We start from the raw sequence: 18,180 nt of genomic DNA, 5'->3' as shown, positions 1-18,180 counted from the left end.
AAATCCATGTTTGAAAAAGGGGAGGGATTGAGACAACATTTCCTCTCTCTTTCGCATTTACCCTATAGTTCTGAGAGGTCTAGTGTTGTTCAGATATCTGGGGAAGGAGCAGGAGGCCAAAAAACTGGGGACAGAGAAGTGAGAAGGCAGTAACAGAAAACCTAGAGCAGTGTCAGGGAGGGGGCCAGCAAGGCTCAATACAAAGAGCTAAAAAAAAAAATAAATAATTGGACTAAGAAAGTGTACTGGAATTAATCTGAAAACTCAAGGGAGCATTAGGCAAAAAATCAGCACCGTTGGTTATTGGTCTCTTTTGGTGCATACCTGCATCATCAGCTCAAGATAAATGGGGAAATAAAGTGCATTGCTCTATAAACCTGTTTTCTCCAGTAACAGTTTCCAGATTTTCAAGACCAAAATGACACAATCTGTCTTCCTAAAGCTAACTCTTCTACAATATTTAGAAGTATAAAATCATAGAAACGCACAATAGAAAACAGCATGGAAATAGACAAATTAGACAAAATCCATGATCTAATACCCCAGGACTTCTGGTCCAGAAAGACAGATGATGCTGGAGAAATAACTAAAGCCCTTTGTGAGCAATCATGCAATAAGATGAACTTAAACAAGGAAAATTTGGGGGCTTGTTTTTGTTTTGTTAGGTTGGCCAGGAAGATCCTCTTGGAGACTGTAAAGTAACTTTATCAACGAAGCCATAATGTGAGTTTAAACAAAGATAAATTTAATGTTCTGTACTTGGAAAGAAGTAATCCCAAGCAGCAGCACAAACTGGGCACTGATGGGCTGGAGCAGAATCTGCTGAAAGGGACCTGGGGGCAGTGGCAGAGCCAGCAGTGTGTCCTGGCAGGGAAGGGGGCCAGCAGCCTCCTGGGCTGCTCCAGAAAGAGTGCAGTCAGCAACCCAAGAAATGTGGCTATTTCACTCTTCTGACAAGGCCACGCCTGGAATACTGTGACCACTTGTGGCCCCTCAGCTGCAGAATTTGAGAAGGGCCCAGCAGAGGCCACTGGGATTATTGGGGTGTGGTAGCACTTGACACATGAAGGAAGGCTGAAGGAAACAGGTTTACTCTGCCTGGAGAACAGAAGGTTCAAAGGAGATCTAATCACACTACTTGAATATCTATAGTTAGTTATAGAGGAAACAGCTACTCTCTAGACAAGAATGCCTGATGACAGAAGAAAGGTAATGGGCATGAAGTGCTGCAAGAAAAATCTGTCTAGATTGAAGGGGAAAAAAAGAAAAAAGAAAATTGGAAGAGGCTGCCAGGAATGCAGTGGGCTCTCATGCGCTGGAAATTCTCAATACTGTTTGAGGAAATTGCTGTAGCAACCTGTGCTGAAGAGAAGGCTGGGCCAGATAATCTCCAAAGTACAGTGAGAACTTTCCATGAATCCCTGCACAGTCTCTCTAGCTATGTGAATCGTCTTGTCAGCCCACAACCATCATCTTCCTCATGCATGAGGCTTTTGCTACTCTGGAGATATGTGATATGTATTTCCAGTCATTGCTAATCCTTCATAAGCAGTTTACACTTTAGTTCCACTTAAAAGAAGGAGGCACACGGGAGGCAATAGCAGACTCCTACCCTGATGATTTTTTTTGCAGTCAAGACATTCAAGGAGAGTTAAATGCAGGAGGATTTTTTAACCTTCAGTAATAAGGCTTAATTAGGGATCAAGAGCAAATGTTATAGCAAAGAAGAGGCACCTCTGAACACACATTGATATTGAGCTTTTGTTCCAATTAAGCTGGTTAACAAGGGATGTAAGAGCATTTGCATCTCAAGTATGCTCAAAGAATTCAGATAGCTATTACAATTTTTAATTTTACTTGAGCTGAGAATTCTAAATAAGTAGGACCTTTGGAAGATTAGATGTATTTGTGAAGAAATTGTGAAGAACTTGTACAGATTTTACTCAGCTCATTTTAACACTGAAAGAAAAAAGCTCATGCTGAAACTCAAGAATAAATTTCTTATTATTCAAGAAAATAGGAATTTTTTTTAAATTGCCAGAAAATTTGGGAAAGAAAGCCTGTTTTTTGCTCTCACACTACCGCCTGATCTGTTCAGCATTTGTCACAAAGATGTATTTGAATAAATACAATAAAAGACTATTTTGAACGGGGGATCTGCCTGACCTCCCCAATAACACTGACTTCAGCAAAAACAAAATCAGGCTTCAGAGCTACTCATTTTGGACCAAGAAATATTGAGAAGCAAAAGGGGCAACCTTGCCATACCCTACATTTGTTAAACACAGTAAGTGGCATAGCTGTGAGAAGGTAGGTAAAGCTAAGGAACAGACGGAGCTTTCCTTTGCTAACATTTACCAAAATACTGCAACAGCAAAATTTTTCCATTAGAGCAAAGAACATCTAATTCCCTGGTTGCTCCCTGATGTACCACAACTTGAGCCCTGGCAAATGTCTTACAAGTCCAGATGGCAGCAGAGGGAAAAACCAACACGAATATAAATATGAAGGAAAGGGCTTGTGATTTAGATGAAGACTAAAAAAACACCTCATTTTTCCCAAGAGAAATACTGAGGACTTTGAATGAGACCTTATTCTTCTTACCAGGGAAGAATATGGTGTGGTTCCTTTAAGCCACTCTATTTTACATAAGCATCTGGGTAAAGTTAAAAATGAAGGGTCTTAGCAATTAAAAACCTCTGTGGAAAAGGTGTACATGGTTACATATGTTAGCATAGTTATTTTATATTCATGAATTTTACTGAGTTTTAAATACAAAGGGGACAAGATGCTTTTCAGAATTTGTAGCTATAATTTTGCTGTGACTAAATTTACTGCTTTTTGTTATACAGAGGACATATATGAAAGGGAAGCTGGTTTCAGGAGGTTTTTGTCTTGTATCAGTTTTCCTCGGATCTCTAGAATTAGCCTGAAGGATCCTTTTAGAGACCTAGTAAATATATAAAATATTAGGACAACACTGCAATGCAAAAAGGATGTTAAATTGCTCATCCAAGGAGATGACATAACAAATACTGACATAATTTCCAAGCAGCAAAGCAAAACTAGGTCAAATCACATTGACCTATCTAACATAATAAGCCCTTTTTTTTCAGATTTTTACAATGTAGACTGTGTCTCCAGGCATTAATGTCCCCTGTTATCAATGTATAGGGTTGTCACTCTGCTTTAATGTCTTATCACCATGTTGTGTTAATTAGACCAAAACAATACAATGCACTTTTGAACTGCTTAAATCCCAGTTTGAAATCTCTGTCCAAACTATAATTCTGAGGTTTCCCACTTAGAAGTGAAGTCATTAATCATCTACCTATTTCAATAGATGCTGGTGGGATAGGGCAAATTTTGACCTGTATGGTTAAAACCTAGGCTTCCTGAGTTGTTCAGAATGAGGCCTGTGTAGCTTAGCAGCTCTCAGCGAGGAAATGCGTGCTGGTATCGATGGCGTTTGGTACAAGGCACAAGCAAAGAACACACCATCCCTTGAGTATTGCATGGACAAACCTGGTCTGTGCTTGACAACATGTCCCTGCCCAAGAGCTGTATCCATGTGCCCTGAAAGGAACAGTCCTTTTCCTTGCCCAGGCTGCCCAGGGCAGCTTTCCCTTCCCCTATTCTTGCTGTTCCTCTGCACATCAGATTTACAACTTGCGTATTTTTCAGTGAGATTATTTACAGAGTTATGTAGGCTTCTGCCTACAGCCTCTTGCAATTCCAACAAGAACAGAAGCACAAGTAGTAAGAGAGAGGTCTGTCTGTATCCCTGCATCCAGAGCTGAGGTGGAACCAGAGACCAGGCTGAGGGCTCGAGATTTCACTGCCCAGGGAGCTGGAGCTGGTTCCAAAGGAGGAAAAAAGCAGAGGCAGACCTTGGGTTGATCCACAAAGGAGAAGCTGTCAATAGAGTGTACATCTTCCATGTAAAATACATACAGATTTTGCAATAAGGGTATAATATTAGGTACAATCCAATGATATATCCAAAACCCCCTCCAAAACTTTTGAAGCTTGCTTGGTGATGAAGAGATCCTTAAAACTGGGATGCTGGCTGTTTTAATGATGAAGTGGCTAGATTTGGCAACTCAAATTCAAAATATAAATTATGAAAAAGTGTTTCTTCTTCCTTTTTTTTTTTTTTCCCCCATGTCTCCAATTGCCCCTCAGGAAGAGAATTCCCCAAACTAATACACAAAACAAGCCAAATTAAAAAGAGAAAAAAGAAAACCACAAAAACCAAACCAAAAATCCTACCCTAAACAAAACCCCAAATCAAAACAAAATAAAAACCAAAAGGGATCATGTTTCCATATGGAATAACTACTAAAAAAAAGAATGGAATTATTTTGAGAACAATTTTGCCATAAAATATTACTTTCTCAGTATTTTTTGAAAAAAAAATCATCAGTCTCAGCTAGTGCCTCAAAAAAAGGTAAAAAAAAAAAAAAAAAGGTAGATCCAGAGACCCTGAGATGGTGTGGAGGGGGAGGGAGGGTCTCATCTAAGCAAGCTGTGCTTCACCTGAGTCTGCAAAGTGCATCAGCTTGCCAGAAGCACAAATGAGTCTGCCCTACCACTCTGGAGTGTGTGTGGGGAGGGGGATCTCTCTAAGGTCCTGCTGCAGTTGTTCAGTAATTAAATACCTACAGACCCAAAGAGAGGAGTCAATGCCATCAGTCCTGGGCACCTGCTCAGACATTGAGCCCCACAGGTGTACAGGGAGCACAGGACAGCCTGGGAGAAGAGTGATGGGAAGATGTTGCTGCCACCAAAGGCATGAGAAATACGTTTGCCTTCCTGACCCAAAGTGTGCAGCAACTGTCCTAACCTGTCACCAGCTCTGGAGGCATAAAATGTTCCTCCATAAATATTTTCCTTAAAATCTATCACACTACAATAAAAAAAATCCTATCAGCCCCATGGATCTTCTCATTTACTGTCCTTTTATTTCTTTTACAGGAATAAAAGCCTGGAATTTCTTTTATTTGTTTTATTATCTTAAAATTGTTCTTGCACCCAGTTATCTCAACACTTATTCCATCAACAAAGTTGATAAAACTTTTTGGGCCAAACAAACATTGCTTCTTTGCCAGCTTTTTTTCTCCTCCCACATCCCCCGGGAAGATATAAATACTAATGATAAAAAAACATGACATGACAGCAAATGGGAAAGAATTTTAAAGAATTAAGAACTATTTTTACTGTTTAGAAAAGAGATCAAAATCAGCTTCCCACCCTTTAGCACTTTTCCCAACTTTCAGACAGGCTGGATTCTGCACGGCAAGCCAGGGATCTCAGGGATATGCAGTAATTCCTTACAGCTTGCTAAAGCATTACAAGCTCTAAGCTGCACGACTGTAATAAAGACTTTGAACCAAAAACAGGCTAAAGAATGAAATACCCTATGAAGTCTGAAATTCACTTCAAACAAAACTCCAGCACACATCCAAAAGGCAATTAATACAACGGTGTGAATACTTGTCTGCTCCTTTCCCTCCACTCATTCTTCACCCACAGACAAATTAAACTGTTTCTCCAAATGCTGAAGCACTTTCTGAGCCTCAGCAGATTCCCTGAGCATTCACCACCGTGAGCTCCTTGTTCCCAGCATTTCATTTTCCTTGAGCCCGGGCTCCAGCAGACCCCTTACCTCTCGTGCTACTCTGTGGAGGGACTCTGAGGTCTGACAACTTTTTGCAGTGCTCAGAAGCTGCTGAGCCCCTCTGTGGCACTGCCTGCTTCCCTGTGCCTTGCCAGGGGGGAAGCCCTGAGCCCAGGCAGCAGTGGGAAGGCGGCAGCCAGCACAGCAGAGGGCTGGGCAGGCCGGAGGGAGGGAGCTGCAGACAGACCTCGTAAAAGGTGGGAGGCCTGGTGGGGATCATGGAGACAGAGATACACATCTAAATAATTCAGGCACTAATAAAAGCTTTAGGTTGGGCTCTGTTCAAGATGTGAAATGAAGCTGAATTTTGATGTATTTCAGGCTTCCATCAATGCAGAACGTGGTGTTACTTAATAACCTGACACTGAAAAACCAACATTATTTTAAAAGTATTCCACATAAAGTTAATGAGGAAAGTGGTTATGGATATGTATATTTGCAACTTTAGGTTGAAATTCTATCATAGGAAGATTTTGAGAGCTTCAAGTCTGACCTCTACAGGTAGGCTGCTGAAATAGGAACAGGGTCTTGGGATTGCAAATTGCACACAAAACTCTTACAAATCAGCCAAAGGTAATGGATCAGATGCACTACTTAACATTACATTATCAGGCTTCAGTGCCTCCTGAAGCCATATTTTAAAACCACAACTATTTGTATCATCATCTGTGGGAATTTGGCTCCTGCAAATTTGGCTTCTTTTGCAAACTGCATAGAGAGTGCAGCACCACAAGAAAAAGCACATCCAGCATGAATATTTTTACATTCAAAAGTGTAAATGGGTTATGCTCTGCTTTTTATTATCCCTCCCCCTTCCTCACCAATCTTCCACACGATCTACTCTTGCAGAGCTACAGAAACAAGAATTACTTTGAAACTGATAACATTCATTTGCTTTTTCAAAGTTGATGTTTTTAAATGCCCTGATTGGTGCCACCTTTTTCTAATCAGAACCAACCACTCTAACAAACTACCCTTTGTCAGGGGAACCCATCCCCTCTGTTCCCACCAACCTACAGCACATGTTGCTATAGCTACCCTGCATGTCTATTTGCCACACAAGTGATCAAAGGGAGCAGACAACACACATACACACACACAAAAAAATCCTCACCAGGCTTCCTACCCAGCAAAGTCCAGTCACTAATTAACTGATACACTCCCAGCCTGCAGATTCTGTACACCTGTTTTCTTTATTCTACATGGTACACACAAAAAAAGGGGCAGCATTCTTTAAGATGCTCTTTCTTCCCTTACAGGCCAAACAAGCAACAAAACATCCCAGGATGAACTCTATAAGATAAGGCAAAGGATTACAGAACTTCAGGATAAAAATACAACTTTTCTACAGAAGAACACATTGGGAATTTTAAAAGGTATGCAAAAGAAAATAGGAAATAAGAAACACATGCTAAAAACTTAAACAGCTGAAAGGAAAGGGGGTGATTTTGAATTTTGCATATGTTTTGCACCGAAATTGTATACAGCCTTTGTTCACTTGGTGAATTATATGCACACTAAAAGCCATATGACTGCAGACACGATAAGTAATTGTAATGGTTTTATGTATCTTAGAAACATAGTTTTTCATTTTTAGGTGGCCTGTCAGTTAAGAGTTGTTTAGTTGAACCTCTTTATGTGACAAAGGGCTCAAGGCTCAAGACTGCCTCGATCAAAGTCAATGGTACTTCAATGGGAAGAGGCCAAAATAAGGAGCTGCATTTTTTGTCAATGACACTCCTGCGAGCTGCACTTCAGGGATATATTGTGGTTGAAAGGGAATGAAAATGAAGTATTAAAATTCATCAAACATTTGATTTTCTGTGAAGTAGGCTTAGGAAACAAAACAGAGCCCACAGTGCCCTCTCCAGTTCTGCGGCAAACTCAGGGAATCCAGCCTCAAAACTGTGTCCACCCTCACAAAAACTCCACCTTCATGAAGGCTAAGCACCTCTTTAGGAATTTCCATCACCTGCACATTTCCTTACTTTATAAATAACAAACTGAACTCTGTGCTCTGCAAAGCAAAAAAAAAAAAAAAAAAAAAAAAAAGTTACATCTTTATTTTTTTGCAACTATGTAAGATACCCTTAAAATTGCACTTCTGCTTCCTAACATTAGTCTTACAGTACACACAAAAGGGTATATTTCATATTTCCTGTGGATGTTTAAACTTTTACTGGTACATTGGGATCAGCATAGTTTCCCAGATGGGATAGAAATGTTCCTTCTTTTGTTGTTGGACATTATTTGTCCAACAAATAAGGTAGGTTTATTCTATGAGACAGCAAGAAGACAGCTCTTGCTGAGGTTTTCAATGATCAGCTACAAATTACTGCTTCTTTATACTCTCTCATTTACAAGTCTCAGCTCAGTATTTACACCACCCCCTTTGACCTGCTGGAGACTATTTGACTGGCACAGTAGTAAAGTAGGTTGAATCTTATCAACAGGCTGCATATTACATTTCCACAGTAATTCCTCCACTTCTATTGGGGAAATTAGTGAATTTTTCTTTCTATGTGCTATTGTTCAGTAGCTGTGGGTTGCCCTTGGGTCAGATCAGTCATCAGCATAGTACATGGTTTCATTCCAACACCTGCAGTACACTGCCATATGCCTATGTCCTTGATAGTTAACTCTGCAACACCAAATTGAGCTATAGCTTCTACCAAGAGCCTCTCAAAGTGGGAGCACTCACTCCCAAAGCCTGTGAAGAGGAAGGAGTTAACCCACTCCCTCCCAGCTGGTGTAAGGATGAGGAAAGGATCACCAAGGAAGGGCAGAGAAAGCAACAGGACAGGTAGGGAGAGATGATTATAAGGTGGAAGAGAAGGTAAAAAAGAGCTCTCTGTTGCTCTGAATAGGAAGGCCATGGAAAAGTCACCCTCTGCATATTACTTTCCAACTTTTAACAATTTCCAGCTAGAAGCAGCGATGAGGGCTCCAGCTTCACATGGCTTGCCTGCTTCTAAGTGTCAGCTGTACTGGATTTCCTAAACCTTTTATATGGTTACTTCACGGCCCATCACAACCTTCATTTCCCACTAAAACAGGAGTTCTGCTGACAGGGGCTGATGCACGCAGCAGCTCAGCACCACCCTGACCTCCAGCTCCCTGGGCTGTGTCCCTGGCCCCAGCAGCGCCCACACAACTTCCCGGCCGAACTGAAACTATTTGTGCACAGCAAGCCAAGGGAAGGCAGAGGAGCAGTGCCGAAGTGTTCCTCTGGCACGGAGAGAGGGGCGGCGCTGGGGCAGGTGTGGAACAGACCCTGCCCGGCGGGCGCGCCCCCGAGGAGCGCGGCGGGAGCGCGCAGCCCCGCACGGGCCGGGCGCGGCAAGACCCGGCCCGCCTGTGCCTGCTCCTTCCTGGCATGGAATGTCTCCCATCCCTCCTCCTCTTCTGCAGGGTACGTGTGCGCCTCAGCCTCCCCCCTCCGCCCCCATTCTCTGTTAGCCTCATTCGCCTGGCTCTTTTAACCCACCGCTTATGAATCTTCATTATCCCTGAAGCCTATTCTTTAGGTGGAAATATTTCAGGAGGGTGAAGTGCACGTTTCACAGAGCATTTTACACTTTATTATTGCCTTCCTGTAACGTTTCTGCTTCTTTTGCACTCCTCGTTGGTAACCCCCTGTGCCAAAGTACCCTCTTGTGGCGATAATGATTTTTGATGACTGCGTACATCCAGCTGACTGGCTTGGGTATATAAAATGTCCTTCATTGTGCTTTGCAAGGACAAGAATTTCTCTCTCTTTAAAGAGTGGTGATTTTATAAGTGGGAGCAAGAAATACCTTTCTTCTTCTATCACCTGCATTTTTTTTCACCCTTCCTCACCTCCTGTAACTTCGAGAAAACTGGCAAGGAAGCTGGGATTTCCCACCATGGTTTCAGAAAGCGAGTGTAAAACAAATGTTCCATTTGCACTACAGGTGCAAAATCCTCACACATGCATTTCCTGGACATATACTATACAAGTCCCCCTGAGAACTGAATGAATGACACCCACACAGAAAAACCTAGATAACTTCTATTACCTCTTATTTATTTATTGCCTACCCAAAAAATAACATATTATGAGCAAGTTTATGAAGTGGACTGGTTTTTTAAACTGGGACAGATCTTTGAATGATACAGCCAGTTGTTCTTCCTCCCACAAGGCTCTTGTAAGTGTACATTGTTGCTGTAAAACTATGAAAAACAAGAATCAAAACCATTTTGCCACTGTGCTTTATAACTGTGAGAATGAAAAGAAAAGCTCCTTTTGTCTCCTCAGGTGAATAGAAGTCTTTAAAAAACCCCTAATTTGAATAATCTTAGAAAAAAATCCCTAGAAAACCCATCTCAAAGTACTTTTGTGAAGCTGCAAGACAGCTTGAAACTACTACGTTTTAAAACAATCAGAAGATTAAAGCATTGGCAGGCAAGGAACTCACGCAGAGCTGTTTAATAAATTATCCTTGGGCTGAATTATTGGCATATTTAGGCTTATAACACAGCAAGTTCTTTCGCATGTCACAAACAGGGCTGCGAGACAGCCTACACAATGCCCTTAGACCATGGCAAACTGGAATTGATTTACATAGCTCGCAAACCGCTTCCATGCTCCCCGCGAGTCCAAAACGCACCATGACTTGCCTGGCATCCCTTCCCTGCCTACCGGGGGAATCGGAGAGGCAGAGATGCCTCCCCCAGGGAGGTGGGGGGGGGAAAGAATTTTTTTTTTTTCCCACCCGGAAATTTACAATTATAAGAAGAAAATAAAGAGGGGGGGAAAGCAGCGGGTTTCGGCAGGGGTTGGGAGCGGTGGTGGCCGGAGCCGGCGGGCAGAGGCTCCTTACCTGCCTCATGGTGAGATTCCCATCATCCATCCAGCCGGCCAGGGCTGCTCACTCCGCGCTGCTGTCGGCAGGGCACAAATCCATCAAGTTTCCCACCGTAAGCAAGTTTCCCTCCCTCCTCTTTCCCGTCTATTATTTTCCCCCCCTCTTTTTATTCTTGGCTAGGGGGGAGCCCTAAGACAATGTCAAGTTTCCCAACCTTCTTTGCCCAGCCTATGAAAAGTCGGCGGCAGGGAGGCAACTGTCCGGCCGGCTCTGATTTCAAACCCAGCCCAGGGATGGAGCAGTTGGCTGTGGAATGGCCTCGCCAATCACGGGGAAGGGGAGGGCGGCAGAGCACATAAAGGCTGCTGCCTACACGCGGATTAGGAAAGCTTTCAAGGATTTAAAAGACTGAAAGCAGCTGGAAACAGTGTCTAGGGCTACAAAGAGGGAAGTCAATTTGCGGTGTAAGAGATTATTCCCATTCTCATGTAACTGCTCCGGGTCTGCTCGAAGCTTAGCCGACTCCCAGGCAAGGATATGTAAATGCCCAGCTGAAATTACTGCAGCATCAGGGTGATGCAGGAACGCTCGACAGCCGCCCCGTAAAGTGGCGATATCCCGTCTCCAGAAGCACCGATTTCCTCATGTCAGATTAAAGGGAAAATTACATCATGACAAGAGCAGGAAGCACAATTCCGTTTGCCATTTACATTAAGGGCAAGTGCCTGTCTGTTGGAAGGAACGAAAATACATGTGTGCGTCCGTAGGCTATGGAAATGTTTTGTTGCAAAGTTTTATTTTAGTGGCAAACGTTTAATCATCCCTATCTTCAGTCTGCTTTCCCTTCTTTAGGGAGGGTTGTTTCCTCATTCCTGAAGCTGAGGTTTTTCAAGCAAGATAACACTGGACTGGAAATGCAACTTCAAAGAAAAAAAAAAGTGTTTTGCTTTGTTTAGTTTTTTAACGAGATCAGCTGCTATCTGCTGCCCCTCGGTGGCTTTCATTAAAATCAACAAAGAAAAGACAAAATCAAAAATCTCAACTCTGAAGTGCCATTGCTGTTTGAGTTACACCTTTCATAGAATTATAGAATTGTTTGGGTTGGAAGGGACCTTGAAGAAAATTTAGTTCCAAATTTCTGGAGTTAAAAAAAAAAAAAACCAAAAAACAAAAAAAACCCCAAACAAACAACAACAACAACAAACCAACCAACCAAACAAAAAACCCCCGCAAACAAAAAAAACCCAGAGAAGTGCAAGCCTGCAAACTGATACCAGCCAATCTTCTCCAAAGTGGAGAAGGCTTCTAACTTTTCTAACTTACTATCAGCTCAGAAGCCTGTTAGTTATTCTGTTCTGTTCTTAATGGAAATCTGTCTTTTGATCTTAGGGAACAATCAGGCAAATCTGATGCCTGAAGTAAAGTCCCAATATCATGAATTTGCTTCATGGTAGGCTTTATCTACCAATGAAAAAATTAGCCACTATCCATAAAAACCCTTAGCAGTTCAAGTAATCTTATTGAATTGAGTTACAGAAAAAAAAAAAAAAAAAGTTACAATGATATGTTTGCAGGACTTTAATTAAAAGCTTCCAAAAATAGATTTCCTTTTAATTTATGATAAGCTCCAGCAGTGGGTATGTCACAGGAAAAGAAAGAAAAGATCAGAAATATGTACGTATTTGTTTTTCCATTTAAAGACAATAATGATTTTTCTTGCAACTGAAAGAAATAAAGGAGCTTGCATAACATTGGCACTGTCTAGGTCAGAAGCATGGCATGGTTTGAGAGAAAACTTGACTGAAACCACTACTGGAATTTATCCAGGTCCAACTTTATTCTAGCCTGGCCTGTGTCCTCAGAAGGAAGGATCCAATTTTATGTTTTAATGTACAACACCAGCCGTCTCCGGGGATCAATAGAACAGCTGCACAGGGGTAAGACAAACCACTTTCTCTAGCCAATGTGGAGACAAGTGAGTGATGCCCCAGTGATGGTCTAACACTGCCCACTTGCACAACAGCTTGAAGCAGCTGCAATGCAGAGTGAGGTGCATTAAAAGCACTTAGCAGGAATGCTTGTCCTCTGTTGCCCGAGCATAGCTCAGGGACACGTGTCACTTAAAATGAGTATGTGGTATGTGAAGACCTCTTACTGCTTTAAATCTAGGAGAATCCTCTCCAGGATGCATTCAAAGGAAATATAAATTTACTTTTTCAAAATAATTCGAATATTAGGGGTAAACTACCCCAGTGAAGAGGATGTAGTAAAAAGTTCAAAACTTACAAAATTAATAAGGATTATAAAGGATTTAAACAAAACCCCTATATTTGATTTCAGGGTTTTAAGAAGGGGGTTATTAGGACAGCTTCAGAGTTTCACATGGGAACAGAGCAAAAGTTTCTGTAAGAACTCAAACGTTATAAAGATAAAACAATTGTGCAATTTCTCTGTAAATGCAGACACCTTTTCCCATATAACATGCACAATTTACAGAACTGGGTGGGTACTGCATTTTACTGAAAACCCAGCAGAATGTGGCATCAAAACTGAGTGGATTATATAGGATGAAAACTGATTTCCAAAACTGTTCCATATCAACAAAAAATTGAAACCATTACAATTGATGACCTATGTTCAGGGTAGGGTGTGGACTATTTTTTTAAAATCCAGAGTCACAGAGCTCCTATTCTATTTATGCCATTCACTTCCCACCTTTGAGGAATGTACTTTGTGATTAACCCACACTCATTTGCTGGAGTTTTTTGGTGTAGTACAGTTTTTGTAGTCCAGACCAAGATGAGTCGGCACCAGCTGCAGGGGGTGCAGTGGTATTATTACACACAGTGGATTCGGAAAACTGGGTCCTGCACTTCACTTCCTAGAGTACTCTGAGTGACACAAGAGGAAAAGAGAGGATCTGTATCTGGGGTGGTTTGAGGGTAGCCAGCATCCAAAGACACAGATAAGCAGCTGGATATGAGGAAAAGGAATTGCTGTTGGGGATGCAAGAAGACAGGTGCTGGTTTTTACACCTTCCTCAGAAAATCAGATTTCCTATCTATAACCCAAGTGTATGTGTGTGCATGAGAAAGCCCTGTGGTGTTTGGAAGTAAAAGGAGATTCTATCCCTGACAGGAAACCTTTACAGTCTGTTCAGTGGAACCAGTGGAGGTAAGAGCAGCCAGAGGAGCTGATGCCAGGTGTAAGTTCAGACATCACTGGGAGCAAAGATCTGTATAAGCCAGACCAAAGTCATGGTAGGGACCACAATAGTTTTAAAGGATTCTTATTGAACTAATCCAAGTTAAAAGCAAAATGGCTACAAGCACACCAAGCCATTGGCAGTTTTACGTTATGTGAACACTGGTTATCAGCAGTAATGGTCACATATCCCTCTTATCAAACCCCTTGGAGTTATGAGTGACACACAAATACCAAAGTAGCTCTGACCTTGCTGCTCACTGTGGATGCCTGCCCCAGTCCTTATCACACACCAAGCACTCCCAGACACAAAGGGCAGACACACAAGCCCTCCATCCAGCCTCATGTCTCATTATGTTGCCCCCTTCACTAAAGTAAAATCAAGGCAGGATAACTTTAGCTGGGCTTCCATTATTGGCAGCATTGATCAGGAAGATCTTCAGCATGGTTCGTGCTGTTCTGCTCTTGATTTGGTAAAAGTAGTCAGCAGGCACTTGTGAAAACTCAGGCTCTTGAGTTCTAACTAAAAATCCTGCCTCCTTTTGCTACTTAAGACAAAGATATAATGTTAGAATGTGTAGTGAGCCTGTCTATGTATTCAAAAAGCTTTGAGAGTTCCTATAAATGTGCAGAAAACCTCACCACTGTAATACCAGTTACAAATTGTACATTATGTAAAAATATCACACATTTTTTACAAAGACATAGTAAATTAGGTGTTGAGTACTCTTTGTCAGCACATCAACTATTTCTTAAAATGTTCTTCTAAATTTAGTGGGAAGAGGCTTAGTTCAGTTCTTATCAATACAGTGTGCAGTTTTGAAGATTTTAAGCTGTGACAAGGCAAAGACAAAAATCTTGATACCAAAAATTTATCACTGTTCCAGAATCTGAAACTTTTGCTCACTGATTTTTTAACTAAACCTTCCTTATCTACTGTCATTGTTTCTAGTAAATTACCAAACACAGGAATTATTTTGAACTGGGATCAAATGCAAAACAGCTTAATGTGGACTCACTCAGTTGCTGGAGGTTTTTTTGGTGTAATACAGTTTACATAGTCCAGACCAAGATAAGTCTGCATCAGCTGCAGGGGGAGCACAGAACAGGAAGTGGCAAAAATTACTTTCTCTCATTAGCTGAATTCCAGCTGCCATGGAAATCCTCCTGGGCCCAGAGAATTTAATATACACTAAAGACAGAGAACCACTCCATTTCTTTTACTGAGCTGCACCAAACAAAGACAGACCAGACCCCAGGATCTGATTATAGGTAGGAGTGAAAGAATTGCAGCAGAGAAATATATGACCCAGCATATAGGTAAAAAAGAAACAACCTAGTTTGAAAATGAGCATCTTCAGGTATAAAGTCAATCACAAATATATTGCCTTTAATCTGTAATACAGACCACTAATAAAAACATGTTTTTCAAAATAAGACAAGCAGCTAGACTGCTGCACTTTGAGAGAAAAATGTAATATTCACACCCAAACTATTGGCATTGAAATTAATTTCTAATTGTTTTTATAGTCCTTCCCTTGGTAGTTTTAAATTGGCACCTGTAGGAAGAGCAGAATGTCCAGAATACAAAATACTTCTTAATAACCCCATATAACACTAGAATACTTAACTCAAGACAACGCTGGCATTTAAAATAACCTCTAGAAGAACTGGCACAAAATATGAGGTTGTAAGATGAAGAAAAATTTATGAGAAGACTGTATAAAAAAAAAAGAGGAAAAATGCTGAAATACCCCAAATATGAAGAACTGTGAAGATGTGAATATTATCCTGCAATGATTTCAAATGATATAGTTAACATTTGTGAATGTAAGACTGTTCAGGGCTTGGATCTCACCAAGCAGTACTTAGCTGCTTTTATAAACATTGCTGCAGTGAATGCAGTGAAGACAAAGTGACTGTGCTGGCAGAATGTCTGAATCATGGCATCTAAATGCACACACATTTTCTGACAGAATTTTAAAACTGGGACCAGCAGTGTCAGACATCCTTGCATGTACACATGCACACTGAAAGCCACAGTGCACAAAGGTGTCCTTAAGGTGGATTTTTGGGGAATTCATTGCCTTTCAAGACTCAGCCTTTTGGAAGGGTATCAGTAAAACAGGCAGATGTGAGGAAGATCAGGGCATCCTTCAGTCTTCTTGGTGAAACCACCCTTAGAAGACCATTCACCCTTTACATAATCACTCAAGGTGCTCTGATCTCACTTGGGACTGCACCAGTCACAGGCAAGAGAGAAGGGAAGATATCTTCAGGACAGCTTTTTTCTCCATAACTTATGCAAACTATGTAATCCTCAGCTCAAACAGACAAAAAGGTGGTTAAACAATTATCCATCTGCACTTGCCTTAGGACTACACTGACTAGACTTTTTGATTAAGGCTTTTTAATCAAAAGAATAATATCTGCTGGATTTCATTTTACTACATCTGCTATGAGGCAGATACTTGATCTGCTAGGCTGAACAAGCTGGTGCACAGTCATGTGTAATAAATTAGTGATCAGAAGACTCTGATAGTCTATTCTAAAGTTCTATGGAAGTATAGTAAGCTAAAAAGACTAACAAAGAAGGATGCTACAAGGGTTCAGAATTTCTAAAACATCTGTTCTCTAATATATATAAATGCTGAATTAAATGGAAATCATAATTAGTTTACCACTATTTTTCCATTTGATTTCCTAGGATTTTACAATTAGTTGTTACTTCAGTGATAATTATACTTCATTACTCTTAGAAGTAGTAGATAATAGTTAAATTACTACATTTTTTTTAATATTCCAGTCCTTAGAAGCCTCCATGAAAAAAAGAATTTTAAAGTAAGAAGTCAGGAATTGCCTTATGTATCTCTGACCTCTATTAGTATAGAAAAAAAGAGAGTAACTTTATTCCATTGCATTTTGTACCAACTGCTTATTTAGTGACCAGTTGCAAAAGTCAGTCATGAAATGATTAAAGATAAGCAAATAAAGATTTGGGCAAACAGCAGAAGTTATAACAAATGTTCCTTCATCAGTCAAACATTGAACAGTATCTGTCAAAATCAATACTTTTCTCCTATTCCAGGAGATATATCCAAACACAGGTTCAAGGGAGAGTCATCTGGCCACAATTTCTTTAAAACAAGTATAAGCCTAAACTGATAAATTGTTATTTGAAGCAAGCAGGCATCTACTCAAATCCCCATTATCTGTGAGTTAGCTGAGATCATCAAACCATGCAAGCAAGTCCTTCCTTTAGAAATAAAAGCCCCTAAACCGCAGTTTTAGGAAAAAAAGCATGTAACACTCACAATTAAGCCACTCTGGTCTAAAACAGAACCTGCATGCAACAGGTTAGACATATCATATGCCATGTACAAGTGTGTCAGAAGTGGGAAACTCAAAGCACTGTTGAGACCATGCCATGTCCAGGAAGAATTATAGAGAGATTGACTCTGTGTTACAAAACTTCCCAAAAAAGAAGAAATGCTGGTCTTTTAACACCTTGTCAAAATCTCACCTGGGACAAGGCATTAACAGGAAAAACTGGGATATTTCTGCACAAATTTTAATTCCTCATATTTCTTGTTCTCAGAAAACATTTGATATTTCAATGTTCTGTTGTATTTCCCTGGAGTGACACTACACAGTTTTGGTAATACAGAGGTAAAAAAATTAGCTCAGGTATCTCTTTAAAAATCCCAGGATTTTGTCACTGAAGGGACAACCAACCAATATTTTGCTGACCTCAAATCAGTATTTCAGCTAAGATCAATGGAGCCAAAGTTGTCTAAAAGCTCAAGTCAGACTAAAGTATTGTTATGTCATTTTTCTAATCATGAAACTTTGCCAGCAGTCTGCACTATCATATGAAACTTAATTGAACAAGAAGATTACTATTTGCAGGTGAAATTCCCGAGACCATTTTTGTAGACAATTCTCACTTTTCTATTTTTCCCAGTGTCCTGGCTACCCATGCCAGCCCCTGCCCCATGGGAAAAGGGCTTCTGTGAAACAGCAGCCTGTTGGAATGGGGGGTACTAAAGTTACCTCTCAGCTATGCAGCAAGGGGGTCACATGGAAAACTTGTGAAGTGATGTGATTTGGAATCATATCTTAAACACTGGAAATATGAACTGCAGCCTGAAAATTGCTTGTGCCTGGGGTGCAAGGGGTTTCATCTCCTTCACTGTAATTCTCAGACTGGGTATTCAAGCTGTCTTTATACTGCTGAGGATAATAAAGGAGAGAATAAATCTATAAATGCTAAAACATTGAACGTTGCTGTAATCAGGGCAGCACAGTCTCTGCTATAAGCAGGAATGAAAGACACAATAAGACTAATCTTTGCAGATGTAAGTACAAGTTTCTGGACTAAATCTAAGTATTTAGAATGCAAAAGTGTGTATTAACCAGACAACACAACAATCAGACTACTGATATTACTTCTAGAAAAGTGTGTGT

The 18,180-nt window shown here is 40.8% G+C and overlaps 1 protein-coding gene across 4 annotated transcripts in view; it reads right to left on the bottom strand.

The window, feature by feature from the left end:
• MID1 (midline 1) overlaps nucleotides 1-18,180 on the bottom strand; it is a 181,559-nt gene that overhangs the window by 137,858 nt on the left and 25,521 nt on the right. For 2 of the 4 annotated variants that reach the window (XM_071430551.1, XM_071430555.1), the window contains exon 1: nucleotides 10,525-10,781. The exons of 1 other annotated variant lie outside the window; for it this stretch is intronic. The gene's annotated coding sequence lies outside the window, so the exon portion shown is untranslated. Of the gene's footprint in view, nucleotides 1-5,668; nucleotides 5,774-10,524; nucleotides 10,782-18,180 lie in introns of those variants that run through there. One more of the 4 variants, XM_071430554.1, reaches the window with a different exon arrangement.

The sequence above is a fragment of the Agelaius tricolor genome, unplaced genomic scaffold, assembly GCF_023055355.1.
Source record: "Agelaius tricolor isolate 1412-34295 unplaced genomic scaffold, bAgeTri1.0.p SCAF_7, whole genome shotgun sequence".
Taxonomy (NCBI): Eukaryota; Metazoa; Chordata; class Aves; order Passeriformes; family Icteridae; genus Agelaius; species Agelaius tricolor.
This window is presented reverse-complemented; position numbering and strand designations above follow the sequence as displayed.